The sequence below is a fragment of the Lissotriton helveticus genome, chromosome 9 (genome assembly GCF_964261635.1).
Source record: "Lissotriton helveticus chromosome 9, aLisHel1.1, whole genome shotgun sequence".
In the NCBI taxonomy this organism is placed as follows: Eukaryota; Metazoa; Chordata; class Amphibia; order Caudata; family Salamandridae; genus Lissotriton; species Lissotriton helveticus.
In genome coordinates, this window is record NC_136070.1 from 1243221750 (window position 1) to 1243239657 (window position 17908).

The following is a 17908-nucleotide window of genomic DNA, read 5'->3' on the forward strand; positions in this document are numbered from 1 at the left end:
CGTTTTTCAGTACTTTTAGCTCCATCGTGTAAGATTTAGGACACAGGTTTGTGAGGATCGTTACCATAGTCGTAAAAATGACATGGTCTCGTAGTGACACCTTGTTTCAGAATAAATAAAAATATAGATTAGGTCTATTTTATGCCCTCAATCGTGCGGATGGGACAGCATTTGAACAGACAAAGTCAGTTGACCTTTATCTTTTTTTTTTACTTTGCTTCTTATCCGTGGAATAGCTCTGAAAAATACCTTTTGAGGATAAGGTACACAAGTGATTTCGGCATGAGCACCTAAACTGACCTATTGGAAGATTAACGATCAAAACTGGTCTTGTTGTAAGTCACTGATTTAGCTACAAGACCTGGTTCCTTATGCACCCTGCCTTCAAAATGGATTTAGTAAATATTGGGCATCATAGAACTGGAAACAAGCAGCTTGACAGGCTTCTGCTAACCTGTAAGAGGAGTACATTGGTTGTTTACACTTTGGTAACTCTACAACATCAACAATGGGGGTTCTACTTCCCTCTGGATTCGGACAGCACCAGCAGTCTGATCGAACTGTGAGTAATGTATATGTTTTACTTATGACAGAAAATACTGTAGGCAACTGTTGAGTAATGTTTGTGATTGCATTTGGAGGAACAGATTACATTGCTGGAGACTTTTTAGATTGTAAATAGAGAAAGATTTGTGTGGAATTGTTTTAAAACACCCGCAGGGAAGAGTTACGATGTTTGCCACCCTCTAATTCTTCAAAGTAGTATGGTTTTGGATAGTATCTAGATGGCATATAAGCATTGCCATGGCTCTAATGTCTTTATTGTTGTCGTTTTTCTCACGATTTGCTGTATGTAACCATCCTAGATATAGTCTCCACCCACAGCTGATGTTCCATTAATAAAATTAAATGCTAGAGGACGCCGGTACACTGGACTAAAGGCAACCGGTCTAACACCTCCTTCAGAGGATGCTCAAATAGCCTTTTGAACTTCTGGGCTTGAAAAATGTAATTAGTAGCCCTTAGCGGCTGCAAAATTTGCTATTTTAAAAAAAATGTTTGGGCAGCTCTTTCTTAAGACTGAGGCCAGATATTGCGTAAAACATACACAGTTGTGCAAAAAATATTATAGCAGAAGTCTGGATGTGCCAGTGTTATAGTTATTATTCTCTTGCTCAAAGAAAGCATCTTAATAATTCATTTAGCATATTTTTTAGTAATCCATGTATTTCATTTCCCAAAATGTTACTGTAAATAAATCCAGATTAGACTTGTGATCCAATGCCTAAATTACCAACTATGTATCAGCCAAAACCATCCACAGTCTGACCTTCTCCACTTGACCACACTGTAATCTTGGGCTAAGTGCTTCACCTCAGTATGCCTGTTATGTTGTTTGCAAACATTGTGAGCAGATACCAAATCCTAGAAAAATGGACCATAATATCATTTTACAACAAGCTGAATCCTGCAAGTTTTTGTCCGAGTGAAAATGTTTTTTGCCCGATTCTTTTCAGGAATAGAATTGATTACACATGCAAAAAGTGATTTTGCACTTATAAAAGGATTTACTCAGATTCTTTAAAGTGAGTAAATCTACTGCTAGTGTGTGTTCCAGAACTGAAATGAAATTTGATTTTGTGCACTCCTACAAATGTAAAGGTTTGTGTGTTCAGTTTAAAACTTTATTCGGCCGAAGCAATACAAGTCAAGAAGTAAAAAAAGAAGAAATGTACAATATATAAAATATTCACATACAGTTAGAAAGTTCCAAACATTTATTCAAACTTACCTTCAAACACAAAAATCATCAATTTCATAGACAAACAGGGTAGCATAATAAAATTATATATGTAACTCTTCATTTAGTTTCCTAATGACAAGTTCCATTCTAATCAAGTTTAACACCGCATGATAGATGTCGATTATGCAAAGTTGTTGCAAAAACACCAAGCCTTCCTGATGCTGTCTCAAGTTTGAACTACGCAGGACAGAAATCAGGAAGGCAGATCACGGTGCTGAATATATTAGGCAAAACAATATAAAGTGAGTTGTGCTTTGTTTTCCAAAACAGCGTCAAGGTGGTAAATCATGATGCCAGACACATCACTAAGGGAAATCCACCTTAAAGTGCCCAATGCTTAATCTAACAAGAGTAAGATAAAAAATGTTGGATGGGGTGAGCAATCCAAAATAAATGTTGTTCCATGTTCCTTATCGTTGATGCCAGAGAATATCTCAGTACTGTCTCCATAACCTGGATCCACACCATCCTAATCTCCATACAATGGTCAAGGTAACGCTGTTTCACTACCTCTTTACAATTTAGAATGATCTTTCGCTGGTTAGTGAACAAATCTGGGAGATCTAATCTCTAAAATGTTTTCTTCAAATATGAGAGCCAAAGGGATCCGATCCGATTTCTAAGGACAGACAATGAGAAATACAAGTTCGGACCAGTGCTGCCTCCTGATTTTCCCAACCTTTAATCCACAAAATAGGTGGGGCAACACCAGTCAAGTCCTCCAAATATGGTAACCCCCAGTTCCTCATGGCATATAAAGTAGCAGTACCTTTGTGGACTGCGAGAAGTCTGCAGGTAAAACGATTTTCTGCAAGTTGGAGAATTCTCGCATTACTGTAACCCCACAAGCCCTCGCCATATAACACTGCTGAGATGCATTTACTTTTATATAAATTGATCATCTCCTTCAGGGGCTTGTGTCTTAATCTATGTACAAATATGAATATGGCCCCAGTATTCCTACTAAGTTGTTGCAATCTTGAGGTTAAAAGAGCATTCCAACAAAAGGATGAACTAAAACGGATCCCTAAATAGTTACACATTTTTACCTTCTCTAAGTTGGTTTCCCCATAGCAAAGTGTTTAGTCGTCCTATTTGGTCGGCCATAGGTCATAATATATGATTTTTAATGATTTACTTTAGGATCCATATCTTCCATTTAGGAAGAAAATGAATCCAGTAAGACCTGTAGGCCCTTAGCTGTGTGTGTGTAAACAACACCGCATCATCTGCATGAAGCAGAATGGGATTGAATGCTTCCCATTGGGGACATATCCTTTCCTGAGCCGACTAAGCGATTGCTGATCCCATTTAAATGACGTAGGAAGAGGAGCTAGGATATATTCCTGTCTAACACCTCATGTAGATCTAATTTCAGATGTGTTTTCATAATGGGGGCCCAAGCGGACTTTTCAGGGGTGTGGAATTTAATAACATATCTACTTGTCATTGGGACAGGTTTCTTCATAAAACTACTTGTTATGTAACAAAATCCACTTGTCCCTTTTGTGCCTTGTAGTGCGGTGACAAATTATGGCAGCAGTCTCATTATTTAAGAGCTCTGATAATAGGTTCTCTGATTATGCCAGTGCTCATACCATAGTAGGGTTTGAATAATAGCACTTATCTTGTTTTGCCACCTTTCCACAGATCTACATACTGGGGCTGGAAGTAGCGGTAAGCAATAGTTCCCCATAGTTGGAAAGCCCTTTTGAGTCTGCAAACCTACCAACTTGCATGTTTTATGAGTTTTCAGCAGCTTGTCTCTAATATAATCCCATATCGACAAATGTTGGAAATGTACTCTTGACAAGTTTAGAGGTAAAACTTCTTTGAGGGTTGGAGAAAAAAGTGGTCGGTGGGAAAGTGAACTTGTTACCGTGCAACAGATTTTCGCATGAGGAAATCTACACATGATTATTTGCCAGTGCTAAAACGTAGTTCACAAATATTTCCTATGGGTACAATTTCTTGTCCTACTTCTGTAAATTCTTGTGAATTCATGAAAGTCGTAAATCTGTGCTACTGCAAAGACATATACCATGGGTGCCCTTTTGTGACTTTGTCAAAGAATTTGGCCTGTATTTAGTTCTGGCGTTTCGTTTTTATTAAAATTTTCTCTCTTTCTAACGACTGGCTTGACTGTGCGCGACAACATTCCGCTATTTTATATGGAGCACATTGGCACGGAAAGTAGTTTTGTTCAGTAAAAACAACTACTTGGACAATGTTTGTTTTTTAAGACCAAAAATATTTTTGCTTTTTGCAATGTTTGTTATAATGATGAGGGCCCAGCAGTGCCCACAACAATAACGTTTTACAAAACGTATGTCAAAACAAGGCACTCATTGACACCAAAAGGCTGGTCAGCAAAGTCATACATATTGGCTTTTCCAGTGCTTGTTTATTTTCATATTACCTATAATTTTGTTGCAGCTGGTTACAGTGAATTTTCCATTATCAATATTTTTGGGAAATACTTGAATGCTTCAACACATTTTCCTAAATGATGCCTCAAAGAAATGGTACTTAAAATTTCACAGTAGTTTAGCAAAACTTATTTTTTTCCAAGTTGCATTTTTTTAATGTCTATTTTATTTTGGAAGCAAAGAATCATCAATCTTGATTTCAAGCTTTTGCATATATTTGCACCCAATCAAAGAGCATCGTGTAAGCATTATACACAGCCTTTTATTGTTAAACTTTGGAAACGTGTGTAAACATTTTTGTACTGGAAGCACTATCAGTAGTGCAGGCTGAACTTAAATTTCCTTAGAGCGCTTACCCTAAAAAAGGCTTTGTATCAATGAACCTTATTACAAGTTCGAATACCATCAACTTATGGGCACAACTATTCCCTCAACTGCAGACAATGCCCTTCCTTGATCCATAATGTGGTAGTGTAATCTGGAAGCCAAAGGGTTTGTGCTGCAAGGGGTTGGACCTACTTGTCCCAAGGACAAAATAAAAATGAAAACGTCTTGTCATTAACCCCAAACAATGTCCTGTGCGTTGGGTTAAAGGAATTCCACACGCCAGTTTTACTGTTAAATCCTGAAGCAAGTGTTTTTTAGGGTAAGGAGTTCAATTGCAACCCCCATTTTTTCCATTATGACCCATAACTTTGAACTATTCACTGATTCGAACACGCTTGTTGGGTCAATAGAGGCCAAATGTAAAGCTCCCTTCTCGGCCATGGCACATTTACCTGCTATAAGATAAAAATGTAGACACTGACACACAGTGCCAATTCCAGGTCTGCAATAAAATTGTACCTGTGTCAAAATATTACTTTCTTCAGCCCAGGTTTCCAGTCGGGACAGAAGCACATGACCTAGGATCTTGACACTAGAATCTAGCAGGGAAATTGGTCTATAACATGACGGCAGTGCTCTCGCCCCTTTTTGGGTCTCGCTGGAAATGCATCCGTAAGGATGCATCCAGCTGGAGACCAATAGCGATCACTCTGGGGGGAAGGACGGACCGTAGGGTGTGCGCGCTTTTGTAGCTGGATTCGTGTGCGCGAACGCGCACGTCGCGTCCCGCGCCGTACACATCGCAGACAGACACTCGCTCACACACACACGCCCCCTCCCCCACAGTCACACACACGCACTCCAAGACACATACACACACACACGCACGCACACACACACACACACATGCCGCCCCCCCCGCACGCGCGCGCGCGCGCACATGCTCCCCCCCCCCCCCCGCCCGCCCGCCCGCAGCTCAGCAACGCACTCACCGGCTTCCTCTCCTCAGCTGCAAGGCCCGGCAGCAGGACTCTTCTTCCCTCCTTCGGCACCGGGGCGCAGGGTAGGCTCCTGCCTGCTCCGGTGCTCCCAACACGGCTCCAATCGCGGCTCTTCCGTGGGAGGCGGGGTAGGCTCCCGCCCTCCTACTTCCTGTTTCCGGGTGTCGCGCCGGCCTGCCTGACTTCCTGGTCGCAGGCCGGCAGAGTAACGAGGATGTTTTGCGGTATGTATTTATTTATTTAATTATGCATTTTTATATAGCGCAGACTTTACCCGAAGGCGGTATTTATTTATATATGTATTTATGCATTTTTATATAGCGCGGACTTTACCCGAAGGCGGTATTTATTTATTCATGTATTTATGCATTTTTATATAGCGCGGACTTTACCCGAAGGCGGTATTTATTGCTTCATGTATTTATGCATTTTTTAGCTTGTACTCCAACATCCACTCTCGCACCAGACAATTTATACTACCCTGTCTTGTAGTTGGGCTTGGGAATTCATATTCCGGACAAATCGGACATGTCTGCAGTGGCAAACTTGGGATCGAGTGGATGTTCGCTGGCAGCTCCATGAGGCTGTTTTAACTGTGGACTGTTCACTATGCCAGTAACATTAAAGCCGCTTAGTGTGTGTTAAAAGGATCAAATATTAGGAGCTTTATTGTGAAACACCTGATCAGTAAACTGGGGTCTGCTAGATTAGTTAAGCATGTGGCTGTCACACATAAAACATGGTCCCTTGAGGCATCCTCTGTGCTCCTTTTCTTGAATCTGAAACTGCATTTTCAATGTAATACATGAACTGCCGTTTCAACTGAGGTGGCAGCCACCGTTTTATTTTGACAGTCCGGAGTGCTTTTTGGAATGGAGTATTTCTGCTGTCTTTTTGAATTTTTTTTTTTTTTTATAGTTTGCTAGTGATTGGTTAAGCTTCCAGTGACAGCCATTGATTATCATCTGCTTACGTATTTTTGCATGGGGAATCGGTAGTCAGGAGGAGGAAATTGTAAATACGTTCAACCGCTTTTTATTGTACTTAATAAAACCTATTGCCCCATAACCACCTTCCTTCCAGACAGCCATGAAGTTTTCCCATGATTATTGGCTCTTGATCTAGTAGACTTTTATGGCTTTGGGAAACAGTCTGTGACATACAAGTGTATCATCACAAGGGTCTGGTTCTTTCCTTAGTTTTTTTCCCCAGCTGTTTATATTACCTTGGTGCACACATTTTAAATATTTTCATTCAAACACTTGCCACTTTGAAGTCTACCGTTGCCACCTGTCAAGTTGCCCTTCTGCAAATAACTGCATGCAAACACACAGTTTGCGGAACTGCAATGGAGCTAAAGTATAACCAGTTTACATATGCACCACACCTCAACAATTCAGGAGGTTTGTTTATCCCAGTGTGACATGGGTCAAGGCATATGTCTGGTATCTACACCTCCCCCTTGCCCCCCCCAAAATAAATCCAGTGTATAAAATCACGTTTAGGGGTGTGTTTGGTAACATTCTCTGTCTATGCTAGGATTAACAGTTACAGCAGATCATGTCAAGGGATTTGGATCTACAGTAGTTGTACTCAACTTTTATGAGGGATCCAGAAATGATTTTCAGGATATCCATCTGAGATAAATTTGTGTGCAATAAATCTAAAAGTTTAGTCATTTACATAGTGGTTACTCCGAAAACCTTTTAGTTGTTCACTCTTCTTGTGCGTTGGACAACCCTGATGATAAAGATGCAGTGCTCTGAAGTTTTATCTGAGGACATGTAATCCACTGAGTGGTTGTACAGAGGGAAGAGGTCTTGAGAAGAGTGATGGTGACTCTCTCCTCTTTTGCCGGTGTGAGAAGTTGGCCTGATGTGCAGTGCTCACTATTCTAGTGATCACTATATATCAGTCCAAACAACCCTTATTGATGATTGGTTGTAAGTCAACCTTATAGACCAGCTATCCTAGTAGCATGGATACGAGCAGTCTAAGGCTAAGACTCTAGAGGGCGTGTTAAGCCAGCTGTTTTACCATCACATTACCCCTTGAACACCCAGTGAAAGGACACCACACAAGTGTTATGAAAATAAACAATGTATTTATTAGAATCACAACAACCCTGTACTCTTTATGAGGACAGGGTGCTAAGCACACAACAAAACTCTTATGAAAATACTTAAGTTAGCACGTTATACACAAATGCCCGAGGGGCACGAAAAACCATATATTCTAAAAGTGGAATGCGAATTACTAGCAGGTAAGTAACAATACTAATAGGCTTTGGAATCGCTAGGACTTGACTAGGGAATCGTTAGATTACTTCTAGGAGACCTAGGGGACTCGGGTGCAGAGTGTGCACTCTCACGCGGGATGCGGGACAAAGTCTATGGAGGCTAGTAAAGGCAAAGTTAGTGTTCACGGGCGAACCCGACCTGGTAGGGAGAAAACGACAGTGGATCCTGACCCTTAGATAGTGAGGCTATGCTGGGACACCGAAGTGCCGACGTTACCTAGCCCAGGGGCTGCAGCTGCATAGGTCTGAAAAGACGTCGGGGATCTCGTTGCCGGACCAGGAGCCTGGAAGAAGGAAGTTGCTGGCAGGCGACCAGTGAAGGAAAGTTCGATGGATCCAAGCCTGGATCAAGGAAGAAGGAAACCTGAAAGCAGAGGGGACCAAGTTCTTGAATCACTAGCCAGTGATTAAGTGGGCACCAGGATGGCACCGGGCGAAGTCACCGCAGTCAGGTGAGTGGGCGCTGCTGGGCTCTGCAGTCTCTCGGACCAGGAGGCGTTGTCGGCGACCAGGATGGAGGTGCGAGCTGTCCCACGAAGGTTCTTGCTGTCGACGTCGCTGGACCCAGGATTGGGCAACAAGTCTTGGCAAATGCAAGGCCCACGCGGTGGACCTAAAATGGCGTCTTAGCCGGACCAGGAGGGTCCAGGGTACTTCTCCGATGGAGGGAAGCAAGGGCCAGTCTGGAGCAACCAGACTAGCAGCAGTGTTGTCGTCGGGCGTCGTTCGGAAGGCCACAAGCCAGCGGGCTAGTAGCCAAACAACGCGGTGAGCAGCTGAAAGCAGAAGGGCCCCACGCCGATCGTGGAGATGCTGGGGGGCTGCTCTTCGGGGCTGGAGCTGCTCAGGGTGGGGGCTTCTCGGACCCCAAAGCACTCACCAGGAATTTACTCGGTGGGCTTGCTGTGCAGAAGTCGTGCAGTCTGGAAGATGGCCGGTCCCTCGAGGTCTCGTCACACCCACGAATCTCAGCGTGACTGATGATGTAGGTAGAGGTCAGAGGTGCCAGGGAAGCCGGTTCTCGTCGAGCTGGGCAGTCTTGATCCGGAGGAGAGACTTGCAGCAGACCGCAGTGTTCTTAAGATGGTGCCTGCGGATGCAGGGTGACTACTCCTTAGTCACAAGGGAGAAATCTTAGGAAGAAGTCTTGAGTTCCTTTCGTGGAAAGTAGTTTCAGGATTCAAAGATGATCTGATTTGGAAGGGGGCCAGTCTCTACCTTTATCTTGGAAAAGGGGGCTGGCACGCGACTAAGTCCTGCCCTAGGGGTGGGACCAGGAGGGGGGTGGTTACACCCACTTCCTTGGCGGGCTTTTCCCCAGCACAGGGTCTGGAGTGTCCCTGGAACTGGTTCCAGCCAGCCTATGCACAGTGAGCACCGGGGTGCCACGTGCAGTCACCTTCCTCTAAAGCCCTGCCTACCTACAATACACAAAACCCTGTCTGGGACGGTGCTGGCACCGCCCCTGGCAGGAAACCCTTTGTCCTTATCTCCTGCTCTGGGAGGACTCCCAGCAGCAGGAGGGCAGACTTGTGTCTCGGTGGCAGCATCCATTTTGTGGATGCTAAGGCTCTGTCTGACTTTTAACCGGGTTATAGGTTACATGCATGTCGTGTCCCTCTAGAAGGGTGGAATGCTAACCCCGTCGCCAGAATTGGCGAGGGGTTAGTATTCCAATTCGTATGACACCTTACTCTACATGTTTTGATAAAGCGATACCAGAGTTGGCATTTAACCGCGAGGATTATAATGCACTTAAGAGTATATGGTATGCGATATCATGGAAACGGCTAAGGGATAGATCCCGAAAGCCGCAGACAGGCTCAGCTCACGCCAGAGCACCATCTCACACGATTCCAAGCACTCTGCCTTCAGGATTGTTAAGGCCTGCCATAGGAGTGACTGATAGGAGATCTGTGTGTCCATTTTAGGGTTAGATATAGATATACTATATCTAAAGCAAAGGGTGAGTACACCACCTCGCCCCAGCTGTCGTGCAGCCAGTTGTGTCAGTTTTAGTTAGTCAATCCAGGGGTGGCATAATACATGCTTCAGCCCCTGGGAGACTGCTGGGTGCACCTCAGCCCTGGGTACAGGGACTTGGAGAGGGCCCAGTGCCAATTCAGTACCTGAGTACAATTTGGATAGAGAGAACAGCTAGGCTGTGGGTCTGATTAGCAGGCCCACAGCCAGGGAAAGTCGTAAACCAGTGCAGCAAAAAGCAAAAATCTGGGTGATCATAGGATTGCAGACCCTACTCTCCTACATGACCCCCCCCCCAAACTTTGGGACAATAAACTAACCTTGACCAGGTGAGTCTTCTTGCTCTAAGTGGAAATACCTGGAGAGCCCATCAGCATTGCTGTGATCAGTACCAGGTCTATGCTCCACTGTAAAATCCATCCCCTGTAGGGAAATGGACCACCTAAGCAGTTTGGGGTTTTCACCCTTCATCTGATTTAGCCACAAGAGGGGCTTATGGTCTGTCTGAATGGTGAAGTGAGTGCCAAACAAGTAGGCCCTCAGCTTCTTCAGGGCCCAGACCACAGCAAAGGCCTCCCTCTCAATAGCTGACCAATTTTTCTCTCTGGGTGTCAACCTTCTACTAATGAAAGCAATAGGCTGATCATTACCATCAAAATTCAGTTGAGACAGAACAGCCCCCACACCCAACTCAGAAGCATCTGTTTGGACAATGAATGGCTTGGAGTAATCTGGACTCTTTAGGATAGGTGCTGTGCACATGGCCTGCTTTAGGTCATTGAATGCTTTCTGACAGCTTGCTGTCCACTGAACTTTCTTTGGCATCTTCTTGCTTGTCAGGTCATTAAGAGGGGTCACTATGGACCCATAATTTCTGACAAACTTCCTATAGTACCCAGTCAGGCCCAAGAAAGCTCGAACCTGAGTCTGGGTGATTGGAGGAGTCCAGTCCTTGATGGCCTGTATCTTACTCTCCAGTGGCTGAACCTGGCCTCCACCTACAAGGTGGCCCAGGTATACAACCTGTGTCTGCCCTATCTGGCACTTTGTGGCCTTGATAGTGAGGCCTGCCTTTTGCAGAGCCTCTAACACTTTCCTCAGGTGGACCAGGTGATCCTCCCAGGTGGAGCTAAAGACAGCAATATCGTCCAGATATGCTGCACAGAAGTCATCCAGCCCAGCGAGGACTTGATTCACCAACCTTTGGAAGGTGGCAGGTGCATTTTTCAATCCAAAGGGCATTACCACAAATTGATAATGCCCTCCAGGGGTAGAAAATGCTGTCTTGGGTTTGGCTTCCTCAGCTAGCCTGATTTGCCAATACCCAGCTGTCAAATCAAATGTACTTAAGAAGTTGGCAGAAGCCAATCTATCTATAAGTTCATCTGCTCTTGGTATTGGGTGGGCATCAGTCTTAGTGACTGCATTGAGGCCTCTGTAGTCTACGCAAAACCTCATCTCTCTCTTACCACCCTGGGTGTGAGGCTTTGGCACTAGAACTACTGGGCTAGCCCAAGGGCTATCTGAGGGCTCAATGACTCCCAGTTCCAACATTTTCTGCACTTCAGTTTTGATGCAGTCTCTAACATGATCAGGCTGTCTGTAGATTTTACTCTTGACAGGCAGACTGTCTCCAGTGTCAACATCATGGGTACACCAATCAGTTTGGCTGGGTGTCAGAGAGAACATATGTCTGAAGGATTGCAGAACTTGCCTGCAATCCTGTTGCTGATGTTCAGTGAGGCTGCCACAAAAGACAACACCATCAACTGATCCATCATCAGGATTCTGAGTGAGCAGGTCTGGGAGAGGGTCACTCTCTTCCTCCTGTCCCTCATCTGTGGCCATGAGCAAGCTCATGTCCTTCCTGTCAACATATGCCTTGAGCCTGTTAACATGGAGCACTCTGAGAGGGCTCCTGGGAGTTCCAAGGTCCACCAAGTAGGTAACCTCTCCCTTTTGCTCAATGATGGTGTGGGGCCCAGACCATTTGTCTTTCAGAGCTGCTGGGGCCACTGGCTCCAGCACCCACACCTTCTGTCCTGGCTGGTACACAGTCCGAACAGCCTTTTGGTCATGCCAAGCTTTTTGAAGTTCTTGGCTGGCCTCAAGGTTTTTGGATGCCTTTTCCATATACTCAGCCATCCTGGAGCGGAGACCAAGTACATAGTCCACTATGTTGGTTGCAGGCTTTTTGAGAGGTCTCTCCCATCCTTCCTTCACCAAACACAGGGGTCCTCTTACAGGATGCCCATACAGAAGCTCAAAAGGGCTGTAGCCAACCCCCTTCTGTGGGACCTCTCTGTAAGCAAACAAGAGGCAGGGGATCAGGACATCCCATCTTCTCCTAAGAGGTTCAGGTAGTCCATGAATCATCCCTTTCAGGGTCCTGTTGAATCTCTCAACAAGCCCATTGCATTGTGGATGATAGGGTGTGGTGAACTTGTAGTTCACACCACACTCTTTCCACATGGCAGTCAGATATCCTGACATGAAGTTTGTACCTCTGTCAGAAACGACCTCCTTTGGAAAACCCACTCTGGAGAACACTCCAACTAGGGCTCTTGCCACCACAGGGGCTGTGGTGGTCCTCAGGGGAATAGCTTCAGGATACCTGGTGGCATGGTCCACCACCACCAGTATAAACTTGTGCCCTGATGCTGTCTGGGGTTCCATTGGACCAACAATGTCAATCCCCACTCTTTCAAAGGGAACCCCCACCACAGGTAGTGGTATGAGGGGGGCCTTTGTTGTGCCACCTGACTTACCACTGGCTTGGCAAGTGACACAGGAGCGACAAAACTCCTTGGTATTCTCATTCATATGGGGCCAGTGAAAGTGTGAGACAAGCCTGTCCCAAGTCTTTGTCTGACCTAAATGGCCTGCAAGGGGAATTTCATGGGCCAAGGTGAGAAGGAAACCCCTCAGAGACAAGGGGATGACCAGCCTCCTGGTTGCACCAGGCTTGGGGTCTCTTGACTCAGAGTACAGGAGTCCATCTTCCCAGTATACCCTGTGGGCACCTGTGGCATTCCCTGCAGCCTCAGCAGCAGCCTGCTGTCTGAGGGGTTCAAGGGAAGGGCAGCTCAACTGTTCCTTCCCCAGGTCTGCTCTGGAGGGTCCCCCTGAGCCCAGAAACTCAACTTGATCAAGTTCAAGCTCTTTAGGCTCAGTTTCCCTCAGCTCTTCTAGATCAGCCTCCTCAGAGACTTGATCCTCAACCTGGGGCAAGGGGGAAGGCAAAGCCTTACCCTTACTGCTCTTCTTCTTGGAAGGTGTCTGGTCCATAATTTCAGGATCCAGCACCTGTTCAGTGGGGCATCTTCTGGCCTGTGACCTGGTCACAGCAAGCACATGTGCTGGCAAGCCTAACATTTCCATGTGAGTCCTCTGCTCCACTTCTGACCATTGTGATGACTCCAAATCATTGCCCAACAAACAATCAACTGGGAGGTCTGAACTGACTACAACTTTCTTTTGTCCCTTCACTCCACCCCAGGAGAAAGCCACAATTGCCACACTATGACTAGTAGTGACATTGCTAGCATTGGTCACCAGGAAATCAGTACCTGGCATGATCTGTCCAGGGTCCACAAAGTTAGGTGTCACCATGGTGACACTGGCACAAGTGTCCCTATAGGCCTGAGCCATTTTGCCGTTTATTAAAGGTGTCTGCCTGTATTTGCCCAAAGTATTGGGACTTATTTCAGGGGACATATCCATATCCCCTGTACAGACAAGGACAGCCTGAGTGAGTGTGCCAACTAAGTTGTCAGACCCCTCAGTACCCAAGGTTAACCCAACTAATGCCTTGGGAGGTACACTACCACTACTGACTGTACTAGGGGGTGCAGTTGCCTTAGGGGCTGTAGTGGCAGGAGTTTGTCCTCCTCTTTTGGTGCACTCACTAAACCAGTGAGATTTACTTTTACAGTACTGGCACCACCTTTTTGACTGGCCTTCTTGAGTCTTCTTCTTCTGGGAAGCCTGACCCCCACCCTCTTTGGGTTGTTGGGGACCTGGTGAAGACTTCTGGTCATTTTGCTCATTCTTAACATTACCCTTCTGGTCTGCTTTCTTCTGACCACCCTGGTTCTGGTTCTGGTTCTGCTTGATCCTTGTCCTGACCCATTTGTCTGCCTTCTTTCCCAATTCTTGGGGAGAGGTCAGATCTGAATCAACAAGGTGCTGGTGCAGCAACTGGTTCTGACAATTGTTTAAAATTTGTTCTCTCATCATTAGATTATACAATCCTGTGTAATCTGTAACCTTGCTACCCAGCAACCAGCCCTCCAAAGCCTTAGTGGCACAATCCACAAAGTCAGACCAGTCCTGAGACTGAGTTTTCTGGGTGTCTCTGAACAGCAACCTGTACTGTTCAGTGGTTAAACCAAACCCATCAACCAGTGTATTCTTCAGGACCTGGTAATTGTTAGCATCCTCTACTCTTGTAGTGAGGAGCTTATCTCTACCTTTACCATCAAAGGAGAGCCACAGTATAGCTGCCCACTGACTCTGGGGAATGCACTGCACAGTGCAGGCCCTCTCCAGAGCAGCCATCCATTTCTGGATATCATCCCCTTGCTTAAAGGGGGGCACTATTTTAGTCAGGTGTTTAGTATCTAAACCCTTCTCTCTATCTCTTGGGAGATTGCTGCCACCAGTGGGTGCTAACCCACTCATCTGCTGCTCTCTAGCAAAGGCAAGCTTCTCTTTGGCCAGGGCAAGTTCTTCCCTTTCAATCCTTAGTTCAGCTTGTCTCATCCTAGCTTCATGCTCCCTTCTCTGAGGGGAAGCAAATCTCCTCTGTGGAGGATTTCTTCTCCCCTGAGAAGAGGCATTAGAGTGCAGAGATCTATTGGAGTCCCTAGAAAGAGATCTATCTCTCCTAACTCCAAGGTTAGGCCCACTTCGGGTTAGTACTGGGGGTCCCCCAGATCCTAGCCCAAGTAAGTCTAAGTTGGCCCTGGTTAGCCTTCTGACTACCTCAAGACCTTTGTCTACCTCATCCCCAGAGAGTTCCTCCTGACCCTCCTCCTCCTCAACTGCAGTAGCAGTGTTGGGGAGGTCTGGATCCCCAGAGGTTCCCTCTAAGGCTGGCATGTTCTCATGTAATTGAGAAAGCTTTCTGGCATCATATGTCTCTAAGAGACCTATCAGAAAGGGAATGGTGGGGTTAGACCCCTGCTTCAGTTTCCTGGAGACACAGATTTGTCTCATCTCCTGAAAACTGAGAGCTGCATATCTTGAAGTGACCTGTGGAGGGTCAACACTGACCAGGGGAGTCTCAGTAGATTCTCCCTGGGTAGACATGCTTTTCTAGTGAGGTGTAAGTGGTGCACTTACCTACACTATATGTTTGCCTACTGATCCCTTGCTAGAGTTGTAGTTTAGGGTGTGCTAGGCCCTAGGAGCTACAACAGCTGGTTCAGTAGAACTCAGAGTATTCTAAGCTAAGTTATATGTACCTTTAGTACTTATGTGATCTTTCACAAGATATTCTTAGGGCATGTGTGGTAAAACAACAGCAAGCTCAAATCCCAACCGCTGCTCACCAATGTGAGAAGTTGGCCTGATGTGCAGTGCTCACTATTCTAGTGATCACTATATATCAGTCCAAACAACCCTTATTGATGATTGGTTGTAAGTCAACCTTATAGACCAGCTATCCTAGTAGCATGGATACGAGCAGTCTAAGGCTAAGACTCTAGAGGGCGTGTTAAGCCAGCTGTTTTACCATCACATTACCCCTTGAACACCCAGTGAAAGGACACCACACAAGTGTTATGAAAATAAACAATGTATTTATTAGAATCACAACAACCCTGTACTCTTTATGAGGACAGGGTGCTAAGCACACAACAAAACTCTTATGAAAATACTTAAGTTAGCACGTTATACACAAATGCCCGAGGGGCACGAAAAACCATATATTCTAAAAGTGGAATGCGAATTACTAGCAGGTAAGTAACAATACTAATAGGCTTTGGAATCGCTAGGACTTGACTAGGGAATCGTTAGATTACTTCTAGGAGACCTAGGGGACTCGGGTGCAGAGTGTGCACTCTCACGCGGGATGCGGGACAAAGTCTATGGAGGCTAGTAAAGGCAAAGTTAGTGTTCACGGGCGAACCCGACCTGGTAGGGAGAAAACGACAGTGGATCCTGACCCTTAGATAGTGAGGCTATGCTGGGACACCGAAGTGCCGAAGTTACCTAGCCCAGGGGCTGCAGCTGCATAGGTCTGAAAAGACGTCGGGGATCTCGTTGCCGGACCAGGAGCCTGGAAGAAGGAAGTTGCTGGCAGGCGACCAGTGAAGGAAAGTTCGATGGATCCAAGCCTGGATCAAGGAAGAAGGAAACCTGAAAGCAGAGGGGACCAAGTTCTTGAATCACTAGCCAGTGATTAAGTGGGCACCAGGATGGCACCGGGCGAAGTCACCGCAGTCAGGTGAGTGGGCGCTGCTGGGCTCTGCAGTCTCTCGGACCAGGAGGCGTTGTCGGCGACCAGGATGGAGGTGCGAGCTGTCCCACGAAGGTTCTTGCTGTCGACGTCGCTGGACCCAGGATTGGGCAACAAGTCTTGGCAAATGCAAGGCCCACGCGGTGGACCTAAAATGGCGTCTTAGCCGGACCAGGAGGGTCCAGGTTACTTCTCCGATGGAGGGAAGCAAGGGCCAGTCTGGAGCAACCAGACTAGCAGCAGTGTTGTCGTCGGGCGTCGTTCGGAAGGCCACAAGCCAGCGGGCTAGTAGCCAAACAACGCGGTGAGCAGCTGAAAGCAGAAGGGCCCCACGCCGATCGTGGAGATGCTGGGGGGCTGCTCTTCGGGGCTGGAGCTGCTCAGGGTGGGGGCTTCTCGGACCCCAAAGCACTCACCAGGAATTTACTCGGTGGGCTTGCTGTGCAGAAGTCGTGCAGTCTGGAAGATGGCCGGTCCCTCGAGGTCTCGTCACACCCACGAATCTCAGCGTGACTGATGATGTAGGTAGAGGTCAGAGGTGCCAGGGAAGCCGGTTCTCGTCGAGCTGGGCAGTCTTGATCCGGAGGAGAGACTTGCAGCAGACCGCAGTGTTCTTAAGATGGTGCCTGCGGATGCAGGGTGACTACTCCTTAGTCACAAGGGAGAAATCTTAGGAAGAAGTCTTGAGTTCCTTTCGTGGAAAGTAGTTTCAGGATTCAAAGATGATCTGATTTGGAAGGGGGCCAGTCTCTACCTTTATCTTGGAAAAGGGGGCTGGCACGCGACTAAGTCCTGCCCTAGGGGTGGGACCAGGAGGGGGGTGGTTACACCCACTTCCTTGGCGGGCTTTTCCCCAGCACAGGGTCTGGAGTGTCCCTGGAACTGGTTCCAGCCAGCCTATGCACAGTGAGCACCGGGGTGCCACGTGCAGTCACCTTCCTCTAAAGCCCTGCCTACCTACAATACACAAAACCCTGTCTGGGACGGTGCTGGCACCGCCCCTGGCAGGAAACCCTTTGTCCTTATCTCCTGCTCTGGGAGGACTCCCAGCAGCAGGAGGGCAGACTTGTGTCTCGGTGGCAGCATCCATTTTGTGGATGCTAAGGCTCTGTCTGACTTTTAACCGGGTTATAGGTTACATGCATGTCGTGTCCCTCTAGAAGGGTGGAATGCTAACCCCGTCGCCAGAATCGGCGAGGGGTTAGTATTCCAATTCGTATGACACCTTACTCGACATGTTTTGATAAAGCGATACCAGAGTTGTCATTTAACCGCGAGGATTATAATGCACTTAAGAGTATATGGTATGCGATATCATGGAAACGGCTAAGGGATAGATCCCGAAAGCCGCAGACAGGCTCAGCTCACGCCAGAGCACCATCTCACACGATTCCAAGCACTCTGCCTTCGGGATTGTTAAGGCCTGCCATAGGAGTGACTGATAGGAGATCTGTGTGTCCATTTTAGGGTTAGATATAGATATACTATATCTAAAGCAAAGGGTGAGTACACCACCTCGCCCCAGCTGTCGTGCAGCCAGTTGTGTCAGTTTTAGTTAGTCAATCCAGGGGTGGCATAATACATGCTTCAGCCCCTGGGAGA

At 46.6% G+C, this 17908-nt stretch overlaps 1 protein-coding gene across 15 annotated transcripts in view; it reads left to right on the forward strand.

The window, feature by feature from the left end:
- The window catches only part of LOC144782416 (renalase-like), a 916893-nt gene that overhangs the window by 655 nt on the left and 898330 nt on the right, over positions 1 to 17908 (forward strand). For 4 of the 15 annotated variants that reach the window (XM_078661763.1, XM_078661749.1, XM_078661756.1 and 1 more), the window contains exon 2: positions 237 to 562. The exons of the other annotated variants lie outside the window; for them this stretch is intronic. The gene's annotated coding sequence lies outside the window, so the exon portion shown is untranslated. The remainder of the gene's footprint in view (positions 1 to 236; positions 563 to 17908) is intronic. 15 annotated transcript variants of the gene reach the window in all.